We start from the raw sequence: 26,807 nt of genomic DNA, 5'->3' as shown, positions 1-26,807 counted from the left end.
AACTGGTACTGACTAGTACACCAATGTTTCTCTTCTCCCTCGGTTTTTCTCCATCACTCAGCTAAGGTGCCCTCAGTGCTGATGGAGAGGGTCAAACAAGGATGAGATGCAAGCGACTGACATCCTCCTTATTAACTGGTGATGCCATTGGTTATTAGGACGCTGGTGGCTAGAAGGTTGTAATGGTGCACAATAGAGCTGCACGATTAATCGTTAAGAATCGTTATCGCAAATTTTTTTTCCCGTTGTGTTCTTGACAAAGTATTTCCCGATTCTTTCTATGTAGAGAATTCTTCTCTGCTCTGCTGAAGCCGACAGCCGTTAAGAGCAAGGGAAAAAAAACGGGGTAGTCTGTCAAGAATCACAACATTCTTTAGCAGTGGAACTTATGTATAAACATTGTAACAATTTGTCCTTTAGAGCAAAGGAATACACTTTGGTCTGTAAATGAGGGAAGTCTAACCAATTAAACACTAAACCTTTTTCTGACATTTGTTGGTTTCAAGTTAAAATAATTTTTTTTTTTTTGCTAGAAAATGACTTAGAACCATCCATATATATATATATATATATATATATATATATATATATATATTATATTATATTATATTATATTATATATATATATATATATATATATATATATATATATATATATATATATATATATATATATATTTTTTTTTTTTTTTGTAGAGACCCTAGAGAATAAAATGGCGGTTGTTGCAATATTTTATGTCACATTGTATTTACGCAGCAGTCGTTCAAATGCAATTTTTTGAGAAAAAAAATAATACTTTCGTGAATTAAAAAAAAAAAATAACCAGTAAAGTTAGCCCAATTTTTTTTGTATATTGTGAAAGATTTTACGCCGCGAGAATCGCAATCTTTTTTATTCTAAGCAAAAAAAATTGTGATTCTCATTTTGGCCAGAACTGTGCAGCTCTAGTGCACAATGAAAACCTGTGGCTTTGTGTAAACAAAAGGCCGGCTTTATCCACCCGCTGGCTTGTATACAATTTTTGGGCAATTTTTTTAGGCATTTTGCTAAGGCACCCCTGAAGAAACCTCAAGGCACCCCCGGGGGGCCTGGACACCCTGCTTGAAAAAGGCTGCACTAGAGCTTAAGGCCTGTGGGGTGCCCCCCCTCCGTGTCCATTATTGTTTGATTTCCAGAAAATGTCACTGCTACGTCTGCAGCCGCAGCCTTTTTGGCTTGGGGAAATGCCTAGCATTTTTTTTTTTTTTGCAGGCCTGAATCCTTGGCAAGATGAATGCACTGCAAACATGGCAGTATACTACAATCGTCTCTTCGATCCTTATTCGTAATGCCAGCTCCCCCTCCCCCCCAGCATTCACACGCAGTTGTCACTGAAAAAGACAATTGTCATTTTATTTAAAACCCCAATGCCGTTCCGGTAGTATATGTAGAATGAAGGTAGGGTTGCCGCCTCATCCCTTTAATCCTGAACACATATTAATTTCCCAGGTTCTGAGGCTAATTTAATGCAGGTGAGGCACCAAGTGAGTTTAATTATCACAGAACCTGTGGAATCCATATGTGTTCGGATTTAACGGGATGGAGGAGGCAACCATAAATAAAGGGTTAATGAAGAATAAAAATGGTGATGAGCAAGAAACATGTAAACTGATCACCGGCTTTGCATGTATACCTGTCTGGTCCTGCCCGATGCAGCTAACCTGGAGCACATTAAATATGACATACATCCTTCCACGTCTTCCCCGTATCTATCACGTCTCAACACGCAGGTCACATTACATTTGTCGTGTTGTGGATCACACACCTGATACCAACAATTTTGCTGCACAGCAGCGGCAAGACGGTCACTAGAGGGTAAGGGAGCCGGGTGACTGCAGGAGGATGCTGACCCCCCACTATAGCATCCAAGGACCACACACGCTGGTTCCACCAGCATCTAAGAACCTTCAAGACCTTCAAGACCCTCTTGAGAGTATAACCTGTACACAGACAATATGACCTGATAGATACCAACAATTTTGCTGCACAGCAGCAGCAAGACGATCACTAAAGGGTAAGGGAACCGGTGACTGCAGGAGGATGCTGACCCCCCCCCCCCACTATAGCATCCAAGGACCACACGCCGGTTCCACCAGCATCTAAGAACCTTCAAGACCTTGCAAAGCCACAGGCCCTTTTGAGAGTATGACTAGAGTTGCCAACTCATCCCTTTAAACCCGAACACATATGAATTACACGGGTTCTGTGTGGGTGATTAAGGTGGTAATTAAACTCACTTGGTGCCTTACCTGCATTCAATTAGCCTCAGAACTTGTGTAATTCATATGTGTTTGGGTTTAAAGGAATGAGGTGGCAACCCTAAGTATGACCTGTACAGACAATGTGACCTGATACCAACAATTTTGCTGCACACCAGTGGCAAGATGGTCACTAAAGGGTAAGGGAACCGGTGACTGCAGGAGGATACTGACCCCCCTTATAGCATCCAAGGACCACACGCTGGTTCCACCAGCATCTAAGAACCTTCAAGACCCTCTTGAGAGTATGACCTGTACACAGACAATATGACCTGATAGATACCAACAATTTTGCTGCACAGCAGCAGCAAGACGATCACTAAAGGGTAAGGGAACCGGTCACTGCAGGAGGATGCTGACCACCCCCCCCCCCCCCCCCCACTATATCATCCAAGGACCACACGCCGGTTACACCAGCATCTAAGAACCTTCAAGACTTTGCAAAGCCACAGGCCCTCTTGAGAGTATGACTAGAGTTGCCAACTCATCCCTTTAAACCCGAACACATATGAATTACACAGGTTCTGTGGGCGATTAAGGTGGTAATTAAACTCACTTAGTGCCTTACCTGCATTCAATTAGCCTCAGAACTTGTGTAATTCATATGTGTTTGGGTTTAAAGGGATGAGGTGGCAACCCTAAGTATGACCTGTACAGACAATGTGACCTGATACCAACAATTTTGCTGCACACCAGTGGTAAGATGGTCACTAAAGGGTAAGGGAACTGGTGACTGCAGGAGGATACTGACCCCCCTTATAGCATCCAAGGACCACACGCTGGTTCTGCAAGCATCTAAGGACCTTCAAGAACTTGCAAAGCCACAGGCCCTCTTGAGAGTATGACCTGTACAGACAATGTGACCTGATAACAACAATTTTGCTGCACAGCAGTGGCAAGACTAAAGGGTAAAGGAACCGGTAACTGCAGGAGGATGCTGACCCCCCACTATAGCATCTAAGGACCATACGCCGGTTCCGCCAGCATCTAAGAACCTTCAAGACCTTGCAAAGCCACAGGTCCTCTTGAGAGTATGACCTGTACAGACAATATGACCTGATACCAACAATTTTGCTGCACAGCAACGGCAAGATGGTCACTAAAGGGTAAAGGACACGGGTGACTGCAGGAGGATACTGACCACCCACTGTAACATCCAAGGACCACATGCCGGTTCCACCAGCATCTAAGAACCTTCAAGACCTTGCAAAGCCATAGGCCCTCTTGAGAGTATGACTAGAGTTACCAACTCATCCCTTTAAACCCAAACACATATTAATTACACGGGTTCTGTGGGTGATTAAGGCGGTAATTAAACTCACTTGGTGCCTTACCTGCATTCAATTAGCCTCAGAACCTGTGTAATTCATATGTGTCGGGATTAAAGGGATGAGGTGGCAACCCTAAGTATGACCTGTACAGACAATGTGACTTGATATCAACAATTTTGCTGCACAGCAGCGGCAAGACGGTCACCAAAAGGTAAGGGAACTGGTGACTGCAGGAGGATGCTGAACCCCCACTATAGCGTCCAAGGACCACACGCCGGTTCCACCAGCATCTAAGAACCTTCAAAACCTTGCAAAGCCACAGGCCCTCTGGAGAGTATGACCTGTACACAGACAATACGACCTGATACCAACAATTTTGCTGCACAGCAGCGGCAAGACGGTCACTAAAGGGTAAGGGAACCGGTGACTGCAGGAAGATGCTGACCCCCCACTATAACATCCAAGGAACACACGCCGGTTCTGCCAGCATCTAAGAACCTTCAGGACCTTTAAGACCCTCTTGAGAGTATGACCTGTACACAGGTGATACGACCTGATACCAACAATTTTGCTGCACAGCAGCGGCAAGACGGTCACTAAAGGGTAAGGGAACCAGTGACTGCAGGAAGATGCTGACCCCCCACTATAGCATCTAAGGAACACACGCTGGTTCCGCCAGCATCTAAGAACCTTCAAGACCTTCAAGACCCTCTTGAGAGTATGACCTGTACACAGACAATACGACCTGATGTCAACAATTTTGCTGCACAGCAGCGGCAAGACGGTCACCAAAAGGTAAGGGAACCGGTGACTGCAGGAGGATGCTGAACCCCCACTATAGCGTCCAAGGACCACACGCCGGTTCCACCAGCATCTAAGAACCTTCAAAACCTTGCAAAGCCACAGGCCCTCTGGAGAGTATGACCTGTACACAGACAATACGACCTGATACCAACAATTTTGCTGCACAGCAGCGGCAAGACGGTCACTAAAGGGTAAGGGAACCGGTGACTGCAGGAAGATGCTGACCCCCCACTATAACATCCAAGGAACACACGCCGGTTCTGCCAGCATCTAAGAACCTTCAGGACCTTTAAGACCCTCTTGAGAGTATGACCTGTACACAGGTGATACGACCTGATACCAACAATTTTGCTGCACAGCAGCGGCAAGACGGTCACTAAAGGGTAAGGGAACCAGTGACTGCAGGAAGATGCTGACCCCCCACTATAGCATCTAAGGAACACACGCTGGTTCCGCCAGCATCTAAGAACCTTCAAGACCTTCAAGACCCTCTTGAGAGTATGACCTGTACACAGACAATACGACCTGATGCCAACAATTTTGCTGCACAGCAGCGGCAACACAGTCACTAAAGGGTAAGGGAACCGGTGACTGCAGGAGGATGCTGACCCCCTACTATACCATCCAAGGACCACACGCCGGTTCCGCCAGCATCTAAGAACCTTCAAGACCCTCTTGAGAGTATGACCTGTACACAGACAATACGACCTGATGCCAACAATTTTGCTGCACAGCAGCGGCAAGACAGTCACTAAAGGGTAAGGGAACCGGTGACTGCAGGAGGATGCTGACCCCCTACTATACCATCCAAGGACCACACGCCGGTTCCACCAGCATCTAAGAACCTTCAAGACCTTCAAGGCCCTCTTGAGAGTATGACCTGTACAGACAAGGCAAATGCAAACTGCAAAGAAAAGAATGAATTTGGCTTTAAGGGGGGATAGGGGGGGGTGAAGCAGAATAATGACGGTACGGCACCTGGAAGATAGCAAAAGATCCAGTCACAATCTTCTCCGCATCAGAATAAAGCTTGCGGTAAACAGGCGTTCTTGCTTAGACGAGCATCCCAGTCCATGTAATTTCTCCTGGCGTCGTCTAGTATATTCCCTGCAACAACAACAGAAAATAAAAACCACATACAGCGTACAATGGTGATGATGGCTCAGTCTTTGCCTGAGAGAAGCAATCCAGCGGCACAGCCCTGCCTCAGCTGCTCATGAATATTCATGACTTCCACCACACTGTTGACAAGAGCATAGTCACTCCCAGGGCAAGCAAGAGATAGGCAGGAGCATGAATAGCAGCAGATAGAAGCAGTGAGATGTGTCTAATTCACTGCAATCACAGCCTCAATTGTCCTCAATGAGAGAAGAGGGGGGTGGTGCAAGCCTAGGAAGACCATCAATCTTATCCCAACACACCAATGGAAGTGGGGGGACCGGGGTTCGTCACGGGGGGGGGGGACTAAATTGCTGGACTGGGTGATGGAATTTCAGGACCTTCATGCCACCGGCTGTACTTAAAATAATTTGCACCTCTAATCCAACAAAAATCCAACAAAAAAAAACGCCAAAGACCAAAAACGCTGCATGCAAACGCGCAAAGTCTCGCCAAAAACCGCACATAAAAAAAGCGCGAAAAAACCACCAGAAAGGTACTCAAAGACGCTAAGGCTGCATTCTCACCTGAGTCTTTGAGAGCCTCTCCGGCGTTTTTTTCCAGCGGGTTTTTATGCCCGATTTTGGCGCGACTTTGCGCGTATGTATGCAGCGTTTTTTTTTTTATTAGCCAATAGAGAAAACTGTTATCTGTTACATCATTTGTTGCTAGGTATTTCAGCTTTTATTTCTTCTTTTATTATTATTCATTTATTATAATGTTTATTCGTTAGGGTAAGGGGTTCGAGTTCAGTTTAGGTTAATAGGAGTTGGGGTTAGGGTTATTTATTATTATTTTATTTATTTTTTATTTTATTATTTATTATGCGAATAATAATAAAAAATGAATTACATTTTTTTTTAATAAATACACAAATAAAAATCATAAATAAAAATAAATAATTTCAATAAATGATGTATTTTTTTTGTTCAAGTCTGGGTGTTTATTGTTATATTATTATTATTATTATTATTATTAATAATAATAATAATAATAATAATAATAATAATATAGTTAATATTTTTATATTGTTATTTTATTTTTATTTTATTTATTATTATGCGAGTAATAATAAAAAATGAATTAAAAATTTTTTGAAATAAATACACAAATAAAAATCATAAATAAAAATAAATAAATTCAATAAATGAATACTAATTAGCAATAAATAAATAATTAACCCTCAACTTAAACCCCTCACCCCTTAAAAAAATAAAAATAACTAAACAGGCTAACCCAAAATAAATTATTATTATTATTATTATTATTATTAACAATAATGTATTTTTTTGTTCGAGTCTGGGTGTTTATTGTTATATTATTATTATTATTATTATTATTATTATTATTATTATTATTATTATTAATAATAATAATAATAATAATAATAATATAGTTAATATTTTATATTGTTATTTTATTTTTATTTTATTTATTATTATGTGAATAATAAATGAATAAAAAAAATTGAAATAAATACACAAATAAAAATCATAAATAAAAAAAAATTCAATAAATGAATACTAAGTAACAATAAATGAATAATTAACCCTCAACTTTAACCCCTCACCCCTTAAAAAAATAATAATAATAAATAACTAAACAGGCTAACCCAAAATAAATTATTATTATTATTATTATTATTATTAACAGTAATGTATTTTTTTTTTAGTCTGGGTGTTTATTGTTATATTATTATTATTATTATTATTATTATTATTATTATTATTATTATTATTATTATTAATAATAATAATAATAATAATATTAATAATATAGTTAATATTTTTATATTGTTATTTTATTTTTATTTTATTTATTATTATGTGAATAATAATAATAAATGAATAATTAATCCTTAACTTTAACCCCTTACCCCTTTAAAAAGTAAAATAATAATAATTAAACACCCTAACACTAACACAAAATAAATTATTATTATTATTATTATTATTATTATTATTATTATTATTATTATTATTAAATAATAATAATAATAACAATAATAATAATAACATTTTTATATAGTTATTTTATTTTATTTATTATTATACGAATAATGATAAATAAATGTAAAATAAATACACAAATAAAAATCATAAAAAAATTAATTCAATAAATACTAAGTAACAATAAATAAATAATTAACCCTTAACTTTAACCCATTACCCCTTAAAGGCTTAAAAAAAATAATAATAAATAACTAAACATCCTAACACAAAATAAATTATTATTATTATTATTATTATTATTAATAATAATAATAAAAAATAATGTATTTTTTTGTTTGAGTCTGGGTGTTTATTGCTATATTATATTATTATTATTATTATTATTATTATTATTATTAATAATAATAATAATAATAATAATATTTTTATATATTAATTATATTTTTTATTTTTTATTATACAAATAATAATAAATAAATGTAAAAATAAATACACAAATAACCATCATAAATAAGAAAATACATTCAATAAATTAATACTAAGTAACAATAAATAAATAATTATTATTATTATTATTATTATTATTATTATTATTAATAAATAATAATAATAATAACAATAATAATAATAACATTTTTATATAGTTATTTTATTTTATTTATTATTATACGAATAATGATAAATAAATGTAAAATAAATACACAAATAAAAATCATAAAAAAATTAATTCAATAAATACTAAGTAACAATAAATAAATAATTAACCCTTAACTTTAACCCATTACCCCTTAAAGGCTTAAAAAAAATAATAATAAATAACTAAACATCCTAACACAAAATAAATTATTATTATTATTGTTATTATTATTATTATTATTATTAATAATAATAATAAAAAATAATGTATTTTTTTGTTTGAGTCTGGGTGTTTATTGCTATATTATATTATTATTATTATTATTATTATTATTATTATTATTATTAATAATAATAATAATAATAATAATAATATTTTTATATATTAATTTTATTTTTTATTTTTTATTATACAAATAATAATAAATAAATGTAAAAATAAATACACAAATAACCATCATAAATAAGAAAATACATTCAATAAATTAATACTAAGTAACAATAAATAAATAATTAACCCTTAAAAAATAAAATAATAATAAATAACTAAACACCCTAACACAAAATAAATTATTATTATTATTATTATTATTATTATTATTAATAATAATAATAATAATAATAATAATAATAAAAATGTATTTTTTTTTGTTTGAGTCTGTGTGTTTATTTTTATATTATTATCATTATTATTATTATTATTATTATTAATAATAATAGTGTATTTAATATTTTTTACGTTTAAAGTTTAATTATTATTTATTAATTTATTATTACATAATAATACAGAAACAGCAGCATACTGAGCTTCCCAGTGAATCGATGTGCAGCGGGGGACGCTTTCAGGACAAGCTTGATCATTGGAGGAGAGCAGGCTGAGTTCCCAGCATAGCTAGAGAACTGACCATGGCGTGCTCTCCTGCTTAGTGTGGTCCGTTTTTAACAGGAAAGCAGAGGGACTGGCAAGAACACCAGGGATTTCACACAAAGGAAGCTATACAAAGAGAACAGGAGACTTTCCCATACAAGTACATGGTACAGCAGACACATATCAGGAATATGAAATGTTGAAGTAACACAAACATTATAAAATTATTTGCACCGCTAATCCAAGAAAAATGCCTCTCTAAACGGGCAAAGCCGTCATCTCTGAGTGTCGGGCGATCACATTCAGCGTTAATATGCAGAGTTGGATATCTAGGCCTGTCTGAGGTTCCAAGGTTGGTTACACCGAGGACATAAATCCTCAACACTCCAACAACAGTGCCTTTAGTTTCCTCTAGAGATTATACAGCTCCTCAATATAGGCCGTCATCTCACCAAGCTGACCGTAACCATTACCCACAACACACTCAGGGCTGGTACACGGATTTTTGACACCCTAGGCAAAGCCTAATTTTGTCACCCCCCTTGGCTCCACCCCTGACTCCACCCCATTTGCCCTGCCCATGTATACCCCACCTTTTCGATGAAATGCCCATCAAATACAGCCCACCAGCGCCCATCAAATGCAGCCCACCAGCGCCCATCAAATGCAGCCTACCAGTCCACATCAAATGCAGCCTCACCAGAGCACATGAATGCAGCCTCACCAGCACCCATCAATGCATCCTCACCAGCACCTATCAATGCAGCCTCACCAGGGCCCATCAATGCAGCCTCACCAGTGCACATCAAATGAAGCCTCACCACGGCCCATCAATGCAGCCTCACTAGTCCCCATCAATGCAGCCTCACCAGTCCCCATCAATGCAGCCTCACCAGTGCACATCAATCGTCCCTGGAACCGCAAGCCTAACAAGCCTGTGAACAAAAGTGCTACCGCATGAAGGTTTGCCCCCACCCGTGTCTCGGGTGGGGGGGGTCGTCTTCGGGAGTTTGCAGCCCGTTGGACCTCCCAGTTATCAGACCAATGGGTCTGCGATCTGATTTCCACAGGTTACAAGATAGTTTCTCTCTTGGCCGCCAAACAGATTTTTCCCCTCCAGCATACCCGCGTCCTCGGTCTGCTAGGGGCAGTAAGGGATTTGCTGAATCGCGGGGTGATTGTACCAGTTCCGGACTCGGAGCGCTTCCAGGGGTTCTACTCCAATCTGTTTGTGGTTCCCAAGAGGTTCAGAATGGAATCAGTTCGCTCAGTAGTCGCTGTGCTCCATCAAGGGGACTCCCTGGCATCTTTGGACATCCAGGATGCGTACCTTCACATACCCATATGCCTTCGGTATCAGAAATTTCTGCGTTTGGCAGTCGGGGAAGCCCATTACCAGTTTGTGGCTCTTCCCTTTGGCCTGGCATCAGCCCCCCGAGTCTTTACCAAAGTCCTGGCTTCAGTATTGGCATTGCTGCGACAACACGGGATCGCGATCGTGGGTTACCTAGACGATTTCCTCCTGAGAGCTTCTTCTGCCTCAGAATTAGAGGAGGATGTGGCGATCACCATGCAAACTTTGCAAGAATTTGGGTTGCAGTTGAACCTAAAGAAGTCGGTGGTTGTGACGACCCAGCGTCTGGAGTACCTGGGGTTACTATTGGACTCCAGGGAAGCGAAGGTTTTTCTCCCCTCAGACAAATTGCAGACTCTCAGATCTGCGGTCAAACTACTGATGAACCACAAGTGGTCATCACTCCGCTTTTGCATGCGAGTGCTGGGGCTCATGGTAGCCTCTTTCGAGGCAGTACCTTATGCCCAGTTCCACACAAGAGTCCTGCAGAAGGAGATTTTGACAAAATGGGACAAATCTCCGTTGTCCCTGGATTGGCAGATCCAGGTGAGCTAGCCAGTCAGGGATTCCCTGATCTGGTGGTTGAGGTCCCCGGTGATTCCGGACGGAAAAACGTTCCTCCCTCAAAAATGGACGGTGGTCTCTACGGACACCAGTCTGGCTGGCTGGGGTGGAGTGATGGGGATTCAGTCGGCTCAGGGCCTCTGGTCGATGGAAGAATCCAAGTTGCCGATCAATCTGCTCGAATTGAGAGCAATCAGGCTGTGCCTCCACACGTGGTCGACATGTCTTCAAGGGCGTCTGACCAGGATACAGTCAGACAGCGCCACGGCTGTGGCATACATAAATCACCAAGGGGGAATAAGAAGTTCCGCCGCTGCTCGGGAGGTCGCTCACATACTTTAGTGGGCAGAGAGACACGTTCCGGCCCTGTCAGCCATTTACATCCCGGGGGTGGAAAATTGGCATGCGGACTATCTTAGTCAACAGATGCTGGACCCAGGAGAATGGGCATTGCATCCGGAGGTATTCAGGCTGCTGTGCCTGAAATGGGGCACACCAGATGTGGATCTATTGGTCTCCCGGATCAATCGGAAGGTCCCGAGATTCGTGTCCAGGACAAGAGATCCGTGGGCAGACGCATCAGATGCGCTGGTGGCTCCATGGGATCAGTACCAGCTGATCTACGCCTTTCCTCCGCTGAAACTGTTGCCACGTCTGCTTCGCAGAGTGGAAGCCTAGGGGATTCCGGTAATCCTGATTGCCCCAGATTGGCCTCAGTGGGCCTGGTACGCAGACCTGGTGCGCCTGGTGGCAGATGCTCCCTGGTGGCTGCCGTTGCGAGAGGACCTCCTATCTCAAGGTCCAATCTTTCACCCTGCTTTACCATCGCTGGCTTTAATGGCCTGGCTGTTGAAAGCCAGGTATTGAGGAACCGGGGTCTGACGAACTCGTGATTCCGACTATGCGGAAATCTTCTTCCAGGAAGATATACCATCGTATTTGGAAGGCCTATATCTCCATGTGTGAGGAGAAAGGGTGGCATCCGCGCTCCTTCTCTATTTCTAGGATCCTGCTGTTTCTTCAGCAAGGTGTAGACCAGAGGTTGGCGTTGAGCACCATCAAGGGGCAAATTTCAGCTTTGGCTGTCTTTTTTCAGCGACCCCTAGCATCTCACTCACTAGTGAGTACTTTTGTTCAGGGGGTGCGTCATGTAGTCCCTCCGGTGCGTCCTCCGTTTCCTCCGTGGGATTTGAACCTGGTGTTGTCGGCGCTTCAGAAGCCACCATTTGAGAATATCAGGGAGATTGCTCTGTGGACCCTTTCACAGAAGGTGGTCTTTCTAGTGGCCATCACATCGGCCAGGAGGGTTTCGGAACTGGCGGCATTGTCCTGCAAGTCGCCTTATCTGGTCATCCACAGGGATAAGTTGGTGTTGCGTCCGCAACCGTCTTTTCTACCGAAAGTGGCCTTGGCATTTTGTATCAATGAGGACATTGTATTACCATCGTTGTGTCCTAAGCCGAAGCACCCCAAAGAGGTGGCCCTTCACGCTCTCGATGTGGTTAGGGCTCTGAAGGTGTACTTGTCTGTCACGGCCTCCTTTCGGAAGTCAGACTCACTGTTTGTTTCAGTGGCTGGTCCTAAGAAAGGTATGGCGGTCTCGTCGGCCACCATTTCCAGGTGGATCAGACAGATTGTAGTCCAAGAGCGATAGGAACGTCTTGGGCCTTCCGACACCAAGCTTCTGTCGCTCAGGTGTGTAAGGCGGCGACCTGGTCATCTGTCCATACGTTTACCAAGTTTTACAAGGTAGACGTCAGTGCATCGGCTGATGCTGGTTTTGACCGCAAAGTTTTGCAGGCGGCCGTGTAGTTGCTATTGAGTTTTTTCCCTGGTTTTTCGATAAAATCACAGTATTGTTTCGTATTGCACTGTTGCATTACTTCCGCAAGGTTGCGGTCTGGGGGATCACTCCTGTTGAGGGTGCCCGGTTTTGTGGTGGAGTTTCCACACACTGTTGTTTTTTTTTTTTGTGGGTTTAGTTTCACTAGTTCCCACTTGCCATGGTGGATGAAGATTTAATGCTGTTTTTCCCACCCCTCGTTTGGCACTTCTTGGGGACGTCCCATGTAGTTACAGAGAGGAGCTGTGTCGGTCGGTGAATATAAGAGAAAATAGGATTTTTGTACTCACCGTAAAATCCTTTTCTCTGTAATTCACTGACCGACACAGCACCCACCCCTCCTTTTTTCTACGTTATACTGCTTGTTGACGTACTGAAGCTGCTAGCAGCAGGAGGAGGGTTGATAGCACGGGGCACGCCCCCCCCGGGGCGGGATTAAAGTTCTGTGTATTGTGTAACAATTTTGCCTAGTTTCTCCTAATGGCAGGCTATACAACCCATGTAGTTACAGAGAGGAGCTGTGTCGGTCGGTGAATTACAGAGAAAAGGATTTTACGGTGAGTACAAAAATCCTATTTTTGTGTGGCCACCATTATTTTACAGCACTGCCTTAACCCTCTTGGGCATGGAGTTCACCAGAGCTTCACAGGTTACCACTGGAGTCCTCTTCCCCTCCTCCATGATGACATCACAGAGCTGGTGGATGTTAGAGACCTTGCGCTCCTCCACCTTCCATTTGAAGATGTCCCACAGATGCTCAATAGGGTTTAGGTCTGGAGACGCTTGGTCAGTCCATCACCTTTACCCTCAACTTCTTTAGCAAGGCAGTGGTCATCTTGAAGGTGTGTTTGGGGTCGTTATCTGGTGCCCTCCGCTGCTTACCGGAGCTGTCGCTACCGGCAAAGGCGATTGGGTCCTCTTTCGTGTGTGTTATGGAGATGAATGAGGGGAAGATGGCCCCCACCCGTCGCAAAACCATTGCAGGGTGGAAGGGACATCAACACCTCACTTCCACCCATAGCTCTTAAAGGGACTTTTTTTTTTTAGTTTTTTTTTTTTTCACATTACATTTAATTATATTTTTTTTTATTGCATTTTAGTGTAAATATGAAATCGGAGGTCTTTTTGACCCCAGATATCATATTTAAGAGGACCTGTCAGGCTTTTTTTTCTATTACAAGGAATATTTACATTCCTTGTAATAGGAATAAAAGTGACACAATTTATTAATTTTTTTTTAAATAAAAGGTAAATTAAGAAAAAAATTTAAATTTGAAACACTCCCCATCCCGCTGAGCTCGCAAGCAGAAGCGAACGCATACGTGAGTAGTGCCTGCATATGAAAACGGTGTTCAAACCACACATGTGAGGTATCGCCACGATCGGTAGAGTAATGCCAGCGGACTTAGGAATAATACTTGTGTCAAAATTGTCCACCGGACTCTGCTTTTAGCGGACAATCCGTTCGTCTGTGTGCTAGTTTGGCAGATTTACAACCTATTGGCTACTGGCTATGAACTTCCTTATTCTACGTCATCACATTTGAATCCGCCAGGATTTTGGAGTGATCGTGTATGGCCAAGTCCGTTCGCTTGAAAGTCCTCAACTGCAAAGTCTGTCGGATTGTCCGCCGGACTAAGTCCGCCGGATAGTCCGATCGTGTGTACGCAGCATAAAAGTAATAATTTTAGCTCTAGACCTCCTCTGTAACTCAAAACATGCAACCTGTAGAATTTTTTAAACGTTACCTATGGAGATTTTTAAGGGTAAAAGTTTGTCGCCATTCCACGAGCGGGCGCAATTTAGAAGTGTGACATGTTGGGTATCAATTTTTACTCGGAGTAACATTATCCTTCACAATATAAAAAAAAAATCGGGCTAAATTTACTGTTGTCTTATTTTTTCATTCAAAAAAGTGTATTTTTTCCAAAAAAAGTGCACTTGGAAGACTGCTGCGCAAATACGGTGTGACAAAGTATTGCAACGACCGTCATTTTATTCTCTAGGGTGTTGGAAAAAAATGATATATATATATAGATAGATATATATATATACATATATATATGTGTGTGTGTGTGTATATATATATATATATATACAGTATGTGTATATATATATGTTTGAGGGTTCTAAGTAATTTTCTAGTAAAAAAAAAACGTTTTAACTGTAAAAACCAAATCTCAGAGAGAGTCTCGGTCCTTAAAGCCGAGTTCCACTTAAAAAAATAAAACTAAAAGTCAGCAGCTATAAATACTGCAGCTGCTGCCTCCCCCTCCTCATGCGACGCCGGCATTGTCACTGTGGGTGCCCGGCTGTGGCTTCACAGCCGGGCACGCACATGCGCGAGCCGCGCGGCGCCGTGACTGGCCGGGCAATCATCTGTGACGTGTCCCAGATGATTGCCGAGAGGGAGGGGGGAGATGTGATCTTCCTTCCGGCGCCACGGTCCCCCGGGAGGAAGTGGGTCGGGAGCTGGAACCCCCCCCCAAAAAAAAATGACATGCCAAATGTGGCATGTCTGGGGGTCAACTTCCCTTAAAGTTCCATTTTTGGATGAAACTCCACTTTAAGTGGTTAAAGTGTTCGAGTTTGGCTTGATGAAAGGGTGGCAACCCTATTCACACTATGTGCAGAGATGTGAGTTTTTCTGCACCAACACGGGTATCATATGTGGATTTGTTCTGCACAGGAATCTGCAACGTGAATAAAACTCAAGCCCCATACACACTATCAGATTGTCTGCTGATTTTTTCCTTCAGGTTTACCAAAACCATGTAGTGGAAGGGCCTGCCTGATTGCATACACATTGAAACCCCTAAGGTTTGACCTCATATTATATGGTTTTGGTAAATCTGTTGGAAAAAATCAGCAGAAAATCTGATAGAGTGTATGGGGCTTTACTGAAAACGCACATGAAAACTGATGTAAACTGCCGCCCGTGCAAGTGAAATCTGCACGTTCTTTTTTTTCTCCCCGTCAGTTTTTCGGCACATATGGTGTGAACAAGGCCTAGAAGCCAGCATCTACAGTAGGAGCGCCATCTGCTGTAAGAATTAACTTCTCTGTGGGGGGAAGCAGGATTGAAGGCGAGTATTGCAGCAAAAGCTACTTTATTATTTATTTATTTTTAAGACCCCTTTCACACTGCGGCGCTTTGCAGGTGCTACAGCGCTAAAAAAATAGCGCCTGCAAAGTGCCCTGAAAGAGCAGCTCCTCCGGCTTTCACACTGGAGCGGTGCGCTGGCAGGATCTTTGGAGCGGTGAAGGAGCGGTGTGTACGCCGCTCGTTCATCGTTCCTGCCCATTGAAATCAATGGGGCAGCGCGGCCATACCGCCGGCAATGCGCCGCTGCAGCAGCGTTTTGCAGTGGTTTTAACCCTTTCTCGGCCGCTAGCAGGGACGGTAAAACAGCGCGAAAGGGGCCTTACATGTGCTGGGGCTGTGTTTTATTTTTTTCTAAAAGCATGGGTAATCCAGTATTCTAAAGGGATCCGAGTTAAAATGTGCAAACTCCTGGTTTGTCTTATTCAGCCATGTATTACCGTGATAAATGGCAGCCGTGATTTCATACAGCTATAGACATGGGAGGTCACAGCACAAGTAGGAAAACAAGGATTTGTCTGTATCAGAGCATCCAAGCCGCACAGATAACAAGGTTTGCTCAGGAAGTATGAATCATATTCCGGAATTAGGAATCAGCATCAGCCTAGAGCAGCCATTTATTCACAATGATCATAGTAAAGGCTGGCCAATACACACCAGACACAAATCTATGTTCAGTCTCCAAAAACAACACATATGCCCCGTACAAACGATCAGAATTTTGATCGGAAAAAGCCCTGATGGTTTTTCCGACGGAATTCCGATGGGATTTGGCTCAAGCTGTCTACCATACACGCGGTCACACCAAATTCCAACCATCAAGAATGCGGTGACGTACAACACGTACGACGGGACTAGAGAAAGGAAGTTCAATACCCAGTATCCAATAGCTTCTGTCTCGTAGTTGAATCTGAGCATGCGTGGGTTTTTGCTTGTCGGAATTGCATACACACGATCGGAATTTCTGATAGAAACTTTTTCCGTCTGAAAAATTGAGAACGTGCTCTCAATCTTTTGCTGGCGGAAATTCGGGCAGCAAAATTCCGATGGAGCATACGCACGATCGCATTTTCCGACAAAAAGCTCTCATCGGTCTTTTGCTGGCCGATTCCGACCGTGTGTACGTGGCATTAGCATTTGTACACACGGTCGGACATTCCGACAACAAAATCCGTCGGATAATTTTGTCCGCAACTTGTGTTGCATACACACAATCGGACAAAGTTGTCGGAAAATCCGATCGTACGTAACGTGATGATGTTATTTCGTTAGGACGGGACTACGTTGAGGCTAGTAGCCAATAGCTTTGGTCTAGGAATTTGATCTGAGCATGAGTGGCACTTTGTCCGATCGGAATTGTCTACACACAATCGGACAAAGTCCGATCGGATCATGTTGTCGGAAAGTTTTATAGCCCAGCTCTCAAACTTTGTCCGTCGGATATTCCGACGGAAACAGTCCGATGGAGCCCACACACGGTCGGATTATCCGACAACACGGTCCAATCTGACATTTTCCGTCGGAATGTCCAACCGTGTGTACAAGGGCTTAGGCTTCGCTTGTCGTTTACATGCAGATTAGGAAAAAATTTCTGCTTCCAACTCCTTTTGATCTCTCCATCTGTTCAGAATATCCTGCATGCTGAACAAAAATAACCCTGAGGCCGCGTACACACGGGCGGACTGTTCGCCCAACCTTGTTCGGCAAACAGTTTCATCAAACAGTCCGCTCAAAATTTGCATGAGCGGACTTGCCCACACACGAGCGGACTGTTTGACGAACAAGGTTGGGCAAACAGTTCGCTCAACTTTTGAAATGAACGGACTCGCCCACGTAAGGCGGAGGCAAATCCGCCCATTTCGAGTGCGTGTACAGGTAGGCGGGGCCCGCGAAGGAGACGTCGCGGGCTCCGCCGCCTGGAATGGGCTTAAAGGGGAACCCCAACGCCGAAAAAAATCGGCGTGGGGGTTCCCCCCAAGTCCACACCAGACCCTTGTCCGAGCACGCTACCCGGCCGGCCAGGAAAGGGGGGCGAGCGAGCGCGCCCCCCCTCCTGAGCCGTACCAGGCCGCGTGCCCTCAACATGGGGGGTGCCTTGGGGAAGGGGGGGCCGCGCGGCCCCCCCACCCCAAAGCACCTTGTCCCCATGTTGATGAGGACAAGGGCCTCTTCCCGACAACCCTGGCCGTTGGTTGTCGGGGTCTGCGGGCGGGGGGCTTATCGGAATCCGGGAGCCCCCTTTAAGAAGGGGGCCCCCGGATACCGGCCCCCCACCCTATGTGAATGAGTATGGGGTACAATGTACCCCTACCCATTCACCTGTGAACTAAAGTACAATAAAAAACACAACACAGAGAAAAAATATTTTATTGCACAGCTCCGGGGGTCTTCGGGGGTCTTCTCGCCGGACTCCTCCGCTATGTGTGTGTAGCTCTTTTGCTAGCGGAGGAGTCCGGCTTTCTTCCTCCCCGCCGCCGGCCTCTTCTCCCGACTTCGGGGGTCTTGTCCCCCTCTTCGGTTCTTCTGCCGGGCCACCGCGCCTGGTCCGGTGGCCCGGTCTTCTGTCGCCGTCTTCCGTTCTTCTGTCGCCGCCTTCGGTTCTTCTGCCGGGCCACCGCGCCTTCTTGTAGCTCTTTTACAGGCGGTGGCCCGGTCTTCTGTCGCCGCTGTCGTCGCCGCCGCCGCCGCCTTCCGTTCTTGTTCTTCTTCTTGTTCTTCTTCTTCTTCTCCTGGAGATGTTGACTCGACGAGCTCTCCGGCCGGAATGCCAGGGACACGCTCCGCTGCCACTTATATAGTGACAATGGGGCGGTGTCACATGGTATATGTCACATGGGTTGGTCACATGGGTTGATGTCACATGGGGACTATGACATCGTAAGGGGGCGGGGTCACCATGTGACCAACCCATGTGACATATACCATGTGACACCGCCCCATTGTCACTATATAAGTGACCGCACAGCGCGGCTCTGGCATTCCGGCCGGAGAGCTCGTCGAGTCAACATCTCCAGGAGAAGAAGAAGAAGAACAAGAAGAAGAACAAGAACGGAAGGCGGCGGCGGCGGCGACGACAGCGGCGACAGAAGACCGGGCCACCGCCTGTAAAAGAGCTACAAGAAGGCGCGGTGGCCCGGCAGAAGAACCGAAGGCGGCGACAGAAGAACGGAAGACGGCGACAGAAGACCGGGCCACCGGACCAGGCGCGGTGGCCCGGCAGAAGAACCGAAGAGGGGGACAAGACCCCCGAAGTCGGGAGAAGAGGCCGGCGGCGGGGAGGAAGAAAGCCGGACTCCTCCGCTAGCAAAAGAGCTACACACACATAGCGGAGGAGTCCGGCGAGAAGACCCCCGAAGACCCCCGGAGCTGTGCAATAAAATATTTTTTCTCTGTGTTGTGTTTTTTATTGTACTTTAGTTCACAGGTGAATGGGTAGGGGTACATTGTACCCCATACTCATTCACATAGGGTGGGGGGCCGGTATCCGGGGGTCCCCTTCTTAAAGGGGGCTCCCGGATTCCGATAAGCCCCCCGCCCGCAGACCCCGACAACCAACGGCCAGGGTTGTCGGGAAGAGGCCCTTGTCCTCATCAACATGGGGACAAGGTGCTTTGGGGTGGGGGGGCCGCGCGGCCCCCCCTTCCCCAAGGCACCCCCCATGTTGAGGGCACGCGGCCTGGTACGGCTCAGGAGGGGGGGCGCGCTCGCTCGCCCCCCTTTCCTGGCCGGCCGGGTAGCGTGCTCGGACAAGGGTCTGGTGTGGACTTGGGGGGAACCCCCACGCCGATTTTTTTCGGCGTTGGGGTTCCCCTTTAAGCCCATTCCAGGCGGCGGAGCCCGCGACGTCTCTTTCGCGGGCCCCGCCTACCTGTACACGCGCTCGAAATGGGCGGACTTTCCGAGCGGGAACAGTCCGCTCATTTCGAAAGTACAGCGGACAAGCCCACACACGGGCGGACTGTTCGCTCAAACACAGTTTCAGCGGACAGTTTTTCGGAATTTCCGAAAGACTTTGTCCGTCCAACTGTCCGCTGAAACTGTCCGCTGAAAGCCCACACACGAGCGGACTGTCCGCCCAAACACTGTTCAGCGGACAAGGTTGGGCGAACAGTCCGCCCGTGTGTACGCGGCCTTATGCCGCGTAAATTCGGGCAGCAAAATTCCGATGGAGCATACGCACGATCGCATTTTTTGACAAAAAGCTCTCATCGGTCTTTTGCTGGCCGATTCCGACTGTGTGTACGTGGCATTAGCCCTTGTACACATGGTCGGACATTCCGATAACAAAATCCATCGGATTTTGCTCGAAACTTGTGTTGCATACACACGGTCGGACAAAGTTGTCGGAAAATCCGATCGTACGTAACGTGATGACGTTATTTCGTTAGGATGGGACTACGTTCAGGCTAGTAGCCAATAGCTTTGGTCTAGGAATTTGATCTGAACATGCGTGGCACTTTTTCCGATTGGAATTCTCTACACATGATCGGAGTATGTCCGATCGGAGCATTTTGTCGGAAAATGTTTCCAACAAATTGGAAAAACTTGGTCCGTCAGATACTCCGACGGAAACAGTCCGATGTAGACCACACACAGTCGGAATATCCGACAAAACGGTCCGATCGGACGCATTCCGTCGGAATCTCCGACCGTGCGTACAAGGGCTAAAACTTTGTCCGTCGGAACAAAAATAACCCTTAAAGTGGTTGTAAACCCTTACAACACACTTTGACCTACAGGTAAGCCTAGATTAAGGCTTACCTGTAGGTCCAAGAAATATCTCCTAAACCTATACGGTTTAGGAGATATTTGCCCGAAGACAGGCACCGCTGTCTACGGCGCATGCGCCGTAGACAGCGACGCGCAGGCGCACTGAGCGCGGCATTTCCAAGAACGGAGCTGCCGTGCGTTTCGGCTCCCGTGCGCATGCGCGGGAGTGACGTCATCGCGGCTTTGCCAAATGACAGCGGCGGAGCTGCGAGACCCCACCGACAACATGGATGCGCCGGACTACAGGGGACAACGGTGACATTGCTGGCTCCTGTGTCAGGTAAGTGACACATAATGGGCTACTATGCGATGCATAGTAGTCCATTATGCTTTACCTTTGCAGGGAATGAAAGAGGAAGTAAACTCATCAGGGTTTACTTCCTCTTTAACCCGTACACACGGCCGGAATTTCTGATGGGAGCTTTTCATTGGATTTTCCGACCGTGTGTATGCCCATCGGTCTTTTTCTGTTGGCATTTCCGACAGACTTTAGATGGAGAGCCTGTTCTTTAATTTTTCCAACGAAAAACCTTTCTATCTGATTTTTCGATCGTGTGAATGCAATTCCAACACGCAAAATTCCGACGCATGCACGGAAACAATTCGACGCATGCTCGGAAGCATTAAACTTCCCTTTTATAGTGCCATCGAATGTGTTGTATGTCACGGAGTTATTGACCATCGGAATTTGGTGTGACCGTGTGTAGGCAAGACAGTTTGAGCGAAATTCCGTCGGAATTCCGATGGGAAAACCATCAGAGCTTTTTCAGATGAGAATTCCAATCGCGTGTACGCGGCAAAAGAGTTTGCTTTCAGCATCGGAAAAAAAGAACTACTATGGAAAAGTAGATTATTTTAAAAAGATGTCTTGTTGAAATCTACCAGATATAACCAGCAAGCAATTTTACTTCAAGAACTAAACTCTCTCAATCAACATGACCTATTTGTAATTGTTATGCTGCTGGCAGTGGTAAATAGATAGAAAGTTATATTATATTACACATACCTCCCTACTTTTTGAGATGAGAATGAGGGACACCTATCAGCAAAAGTATGCAGGTATAGGACACACTCCCCTGGCCACGCCCCCTTAACCGCTTCACCCCTGGAAGATTTTACCCCCTTCCTGACCACAGCACTTTTTGCAATTCGGAACTGCGTTGCTTTAACTGACAATTGCGCGGTCATGCGACATTGTACCCAAACAAAATTGACGTCCTTTTTTCCCCACAAATAGAGCTTTCGTTTGGTGGTATTTGATCACCTCTGCGGTTTTTATTTTTTGCGCTATAAACACAAAAAGAGCGTAAATTTTGGGAAAAAAAACTCATTATTTTTTACTTTTTGCTATAATAAATCCCCCAAAAAATATATAAAAAAAACAATTTTTTTCCTCAGTTTAGGTCGCGATGTATTCTTCTACATATTTTTGGTAAAGAAAAACACAATAAGCGTTTATTGATTGGTTTGCGCAAAAGTTATAATGTCTACAAAATAGGGGATAGATTTATTGCATTTTTATTTAAAACATTTTTTTATTAGTAATGACGTCGATCTGTGATTTTTATCAGGACTGCGACATTATAGCGGACAGATCGGACACTTTTGACACTATATTGAGACCATTGTCATTTATACAGCAATCAGTGCTATAAAAAATGCACTGACTAGTGTGTAAATGACACTGGCAGTTAATGGGATTAACCACTGGGGGGGGGGGGCAATGGTTAAGTGTGTCCTAGGGAGTGATTCTAACTGTGGGGGGGTTGGGCTTCAAGTCACATGACAGCGATCACTGCTCTGGATGACAGGGAGCGGTGATCTCTGTCATGTCACTTGACATAACGGGGAAATGCCTTGTTTACATAAGCACTTCCCCATTCTGAGGCTCAACAGACATAGAGTCCACTGGTCCCACAGGCACGGTCACGCTGTACGCAGCACGTGCACACCTGCCTGCTATCCACAGCTCTTAAAGGGGACATACAGGTACACCCATTTGCCCACCGCTGCCATTGTGCTGACGTATATCAGCGTGCGGCGGTCGGCAAGTGGTTAAAGGAGAATTGTACAAAAAAAAAGATTGGTTAAACCCACAAGTTTTTTTTTTTTTTACCACTACTATTCCTTTATATTGGCTTTTGGAATTTACAAATGCAGCAATTTAGAAATCAGATGAAAGGTTTAGCACTGGAAAACACTTTTTGATAGATAAAAAGTGCATTTTATATACATCTATATAGATCAGACCAAAATGAGGGACAAATCAGGAGCAATGAGGGACAGAGGGACATTGCTCCAAATCAGGGACAGTCCCTCGAAATCCGGGACAGTTGGGTTGGAGTTGAGTTGAGCTATGTATTACTTGTTTTAAACTAAGGATAAGTTTACCTTTTCAGAAAAAATAATAAATGCACCTTTTTTGCAGGTTAAAATAGGTGCATTTATTATTTTTTGTTGCAGGAGTCTGTAGATCATGGCACCAGCGATCAGCAGATTGCTGGTGCCATGCAGGACTCCTGCAGACCTGTCAGTGTACAGTGCCTTGAAAAAAGTATTCATTACCCACCACTTGAAATGTTACACATTTTGTCATGGTACAACCAAAAACATAAATCTATTTTATTGGGATTGTATGTGATAGACCAACACAAAGTGGCACATAATAATTGTGAAGTGGAAGGAAAATGATAAATGTTTTTCAATTTTTTTTTACAAATAAATATCTGAAAAGAGTGGCCTGCATTTGTATTCAGCCCCCTTTAGTCTGATTCCCCTAACTAAAATCTAGTGGAACCAATTGCCTTCAGAAGTCACCTAATTAGTAAATAGAGTCCACCTGTGTGTAATTTAATCTCAGTATAAATACAGCTGTTCTGTGAAGCCCTTGGAAGTTTGTTAGAGAACCTTAGTGAACAAACATCATCATGAAGGCCAAGGAACACACCAGACAGGTCAGGAGTAAAATTGTGGAAAAGTATAAAGCAGGGTTTGTGTTAAAAAAAAAAATCTCCCAAGCTTTGAACATCTCACGGAGCTCTGTTCAATCCATCATCCGAAAATGGAAAGCGTATGGCACAACTGCAAACCTACCAAGACATGGCTGTCCACCTAAACTGACCGGCCGGGCAAGGAGAGCATTCATCAGAGAAGCAGCCAAGAGGTCCATGGTAACTCTGGAGGAGCTGCAGAGATCCACAGCTCAGGGGGGAGAATCTGTCCACAGGACAACTATTAGTCGTGCTCTCCACAAATCTTCCTTTATGGAAGAGTGACAAGAAGAAAACCATAAGAAGTCCCATTTGCAGTTTGCGAGAAGCCATGTGGGGGACACAGCAAACATGTGGAAGAAGGTGCTCTGGTCAGATGAGACCAAAATTTTACTTTTTGGCTTAAAAAGCAAAATGCTATGTGTGGCGGAAAACTAACATTGCACATCACCCTGAACACATCATCCCCACCGTGAAACACGGTGGTGGCAGCATCATGTTGTGGGGATGCTTTTCTTTAGCAGGGACAGGGGAGCTGGTCAGAGTTGATGAGTAAACGGATGGAGCCAAATACAGGGTAATCTTATGCTGCGTACACACGACCGGACTTTTCGATGGACTTTCGGCAAAGGTCCGATGGACTTTCTGAACAAAACGGACTTGGCCACACACGACCGGACTAAGTCCGTTCGAAAGTCCATTCATTTTGAAAGTGATGACGTAAACGGGACTAAGCAAGGAAGGTCAATAGCCAGTAGCCAATAGCTGCCCTTGCGTCGTATTTGGTCCATCGGACTAGCAGACAGACGAACGGTTTTCCCGATTTTCTAGTCCGTTGGATAGATTTGAAACATGTTTTATTTCTAGGTCCGCCGGACTTTTGGGGAAAAAAAAAGTCAGCTGGAGCCCACACACGATCGAATTGTCTGACAGATTCCTGTCTGCCAGAACAAGTCTGCCGGAAATTCCGATCGTGTGTACGTGGCATTAGAGTCTGCAGAATACTTGAGACTGGGGCGGAGGTTCACCTTCCTGCAAGACAACGACCTGAAACATACAGCCAGAGCTACAATGGGATGGTTTAGATCAAAGCATATTCATGTGTTAGAATGGCCCAGTCAACGTCCAAACCTAAATCCAATCGAGAGTCTGTGGCAAGGCTTGAAAATTGCTGTTCACAGACGCTCTCCGTCCAATCTGTTAGAGCCAGAGATATTTTACAAAGCAGAATGGGCAAAAATGTCCCTCTCTAGATGTGCAAAGCTGGTAGAGACATCCCCAAAAAGACTTGCAGCTGTAATTGCAGTGAAAGGAGGTTCTACAAAGTATTGACCCCAAGGGGCGCCATACAAATGTACCCCCCACACTTTTCACATATATATTTGTAAAAAAAATTGAAAACCATTTATCATTGTCCTTCCACTTCACAATTATGTGTTGGTCTATCACATAAAATCCCAATAAAATACATTTAAATTTTTGGTTGTAACGTGAGAAAATGTAGAACATTGCAAGGGCAGGGTCGTCTTTAAGGCAGGGCAAAAGGGGCAGCTGCCCTGGGCCCTGTCATTGTTGGGGGTCCAAAGCAGCTGCCTCATACTTGCCAACTATCCCAGTTTAAATTCCCTTGTCCCTTGAAGTTTTAGTCCTGTGCTGTGTCCCGATATCTCAGTGTGACGTTCTGGTACTAATGCTGCCCAGCTCTGCCCTATTGTTGTGTACAAGTAGCTCACCTGTAGACCCTGTGTTTACATGTAAATAACCGGCACTCATATGTATATCATGCTTCCCTGCAGTGAGGTGATGATGTGCTGTAACCTCTAGCAACCAGTCAGTAAGCAGTAATGATATGCTGTAACTGCTGAAAACCAATCGCAATTGCTGCCTGATCTGATACAGTAAACTGATTTTAAGTCTAGCTGCTATTTATTGTATGTCTCAGAGCAGGTGGAGAGTGAAATTGCATGGGGGGGGGCAAGAAAATTTTTGCCCAGGGTCCAATCAATATTAAAGACGGCCCTATGCAAGGGGTGTGAATACTTTTTCAAGGCACTGTATGGGCACCTTGATATTTCAGCTTGGAGTCGATTCAATGGATGCACATCTTCTCTGATATCATCAAAGGAAAATGAACGCATGCCCCTATATACAGCCTTTCTGTAAGGGAGGAGTGCTTCTGCTTGTTAAATCAGATTGTAAGCTGCACTGAAAGTGGAACGGATGTGATTTCAAAAACAGTAATTTGCCGGCATTGTACGAATAAAGGCTGATCATTTTATACTGCTGACGAATCTTTCACATTAATAATGGTCTACTGAATAGTGTTCCTTGCAAGGTGTCTTGAAGCTACCCGTGTAATTTTCAGTGGAGCAATGTTCACATTTGCATTCATCACTGCAGTCTCAGCAACCAGGCCCCTGGCCTCAGTTACCATGGAGACGAAAATCCCCGAAGGTGTTCAAGCCAAACAGGGCCCACCGGAGTCACACTGGGAAACGCAAACTACACACAAGCCCCCCCCTTGTATTGTTTGAGTCTCCCATTACATCACCAGCTTTCACCTCAAAGGGCCCGGAACACAAAAAAATAAATACACGGATTGCCTGCATAACAGCCATTCTATGCACACCCGATGAAAGTTCAAAGGAGATACTGAAAAGGAATAACTGAGTCACCCCAATGGACACAAAACATACTGAATTTATCAAGATTATGAATGATGGAAAGAGAAATATACAGCAACTCACAGAAACCCAATGTCATCTTTCACTGATCTGACTGCGGCCGGGTCTTGCTAATGTAGTTTAGGGTTTTGCTCGAACTGTAGGGTCTTATTAATGTAGGGTCTTGTTAATGTAGGGTAGCATCTTGTTTGCACTGCAGGGTCTTGCTTTTGCAGGGTAGGGTCTTGCTAATGTAGGGTAGGTTCTTTCTAAGCCCTTGTAAACACGATCGGAGATTCCAACGGAATGTGTCCGATCGGAGCGTTTTGTCGGATATTCCGACTGTGTGTGGTCTGCATCGGACTGTTTCCGATCGGACATACTCCGATCATGTGTAGAGAATTCCGATCGGACAAAGTGCCACGCATGCTCAGATCAAATTACTACATCAAAGCTATTGGCTACTAGCCTGAACGTAGTCCCGTCGTAACGAAATAACGTCATCACGTTCTGAACGATCGGATTTTCCGACA

The 26,807-nt window shown here is 44.0% G+C and overlaps 1 protein-coding gene across 7 annotated transcripts in view; it reads right to left on the bottom strand.

Moving 5' to 3' along the window:
• The window catches only part of FEZ1 (fasciculation and elongation protein zeta 1), a 113,280-nt gene extending 107,569 nt beyond the window's left edge, over window positions 1-5,711 (bottom strand). For 3 of the 7 annotated variants that reach the window (XM_077458194.1, XM_077458195.1, XM_077458192.1), the window contains exon 1: window positions 5,352-5,711. The gene's annotated coding sequence lies outside the window, so the exon portion shown is untranslated. The remainder of the gene's footprint in view (window positions 1-5,351) is intronic. The other 4 variants (XM_077458188.1, XM_077458191.1, XM_077458189.1 and 1 more) reach the window with 3 other exon arrangements.
• Between the last annotated feature and the right edge of the window lie 21,096 nt (window positions 5,712-26,807).

Source organism: Lithobates pipiens, unplaced genomic scaffold (assembly GCF_037356315.1).
Source record: "Lithobates pipiens isolate NorthernLeopardFrog02 unplaced genomic scaffold, aLitPip1_a1.2 Scaffold_27, whole genome shotgun sequence".
Classification (NCBI taxonomy): domain Eukaryota; kingdom Metazoa; phylum Chordata; class Amphibia; order Anura; family Ranidae; genus Lithobates; species Lithobates pipiens.
The sequence above is the reverse complement of the archived record's forward strand: the minus strand, read 5'-3'. Positions and strand labels throughout refer to the sequence as shown.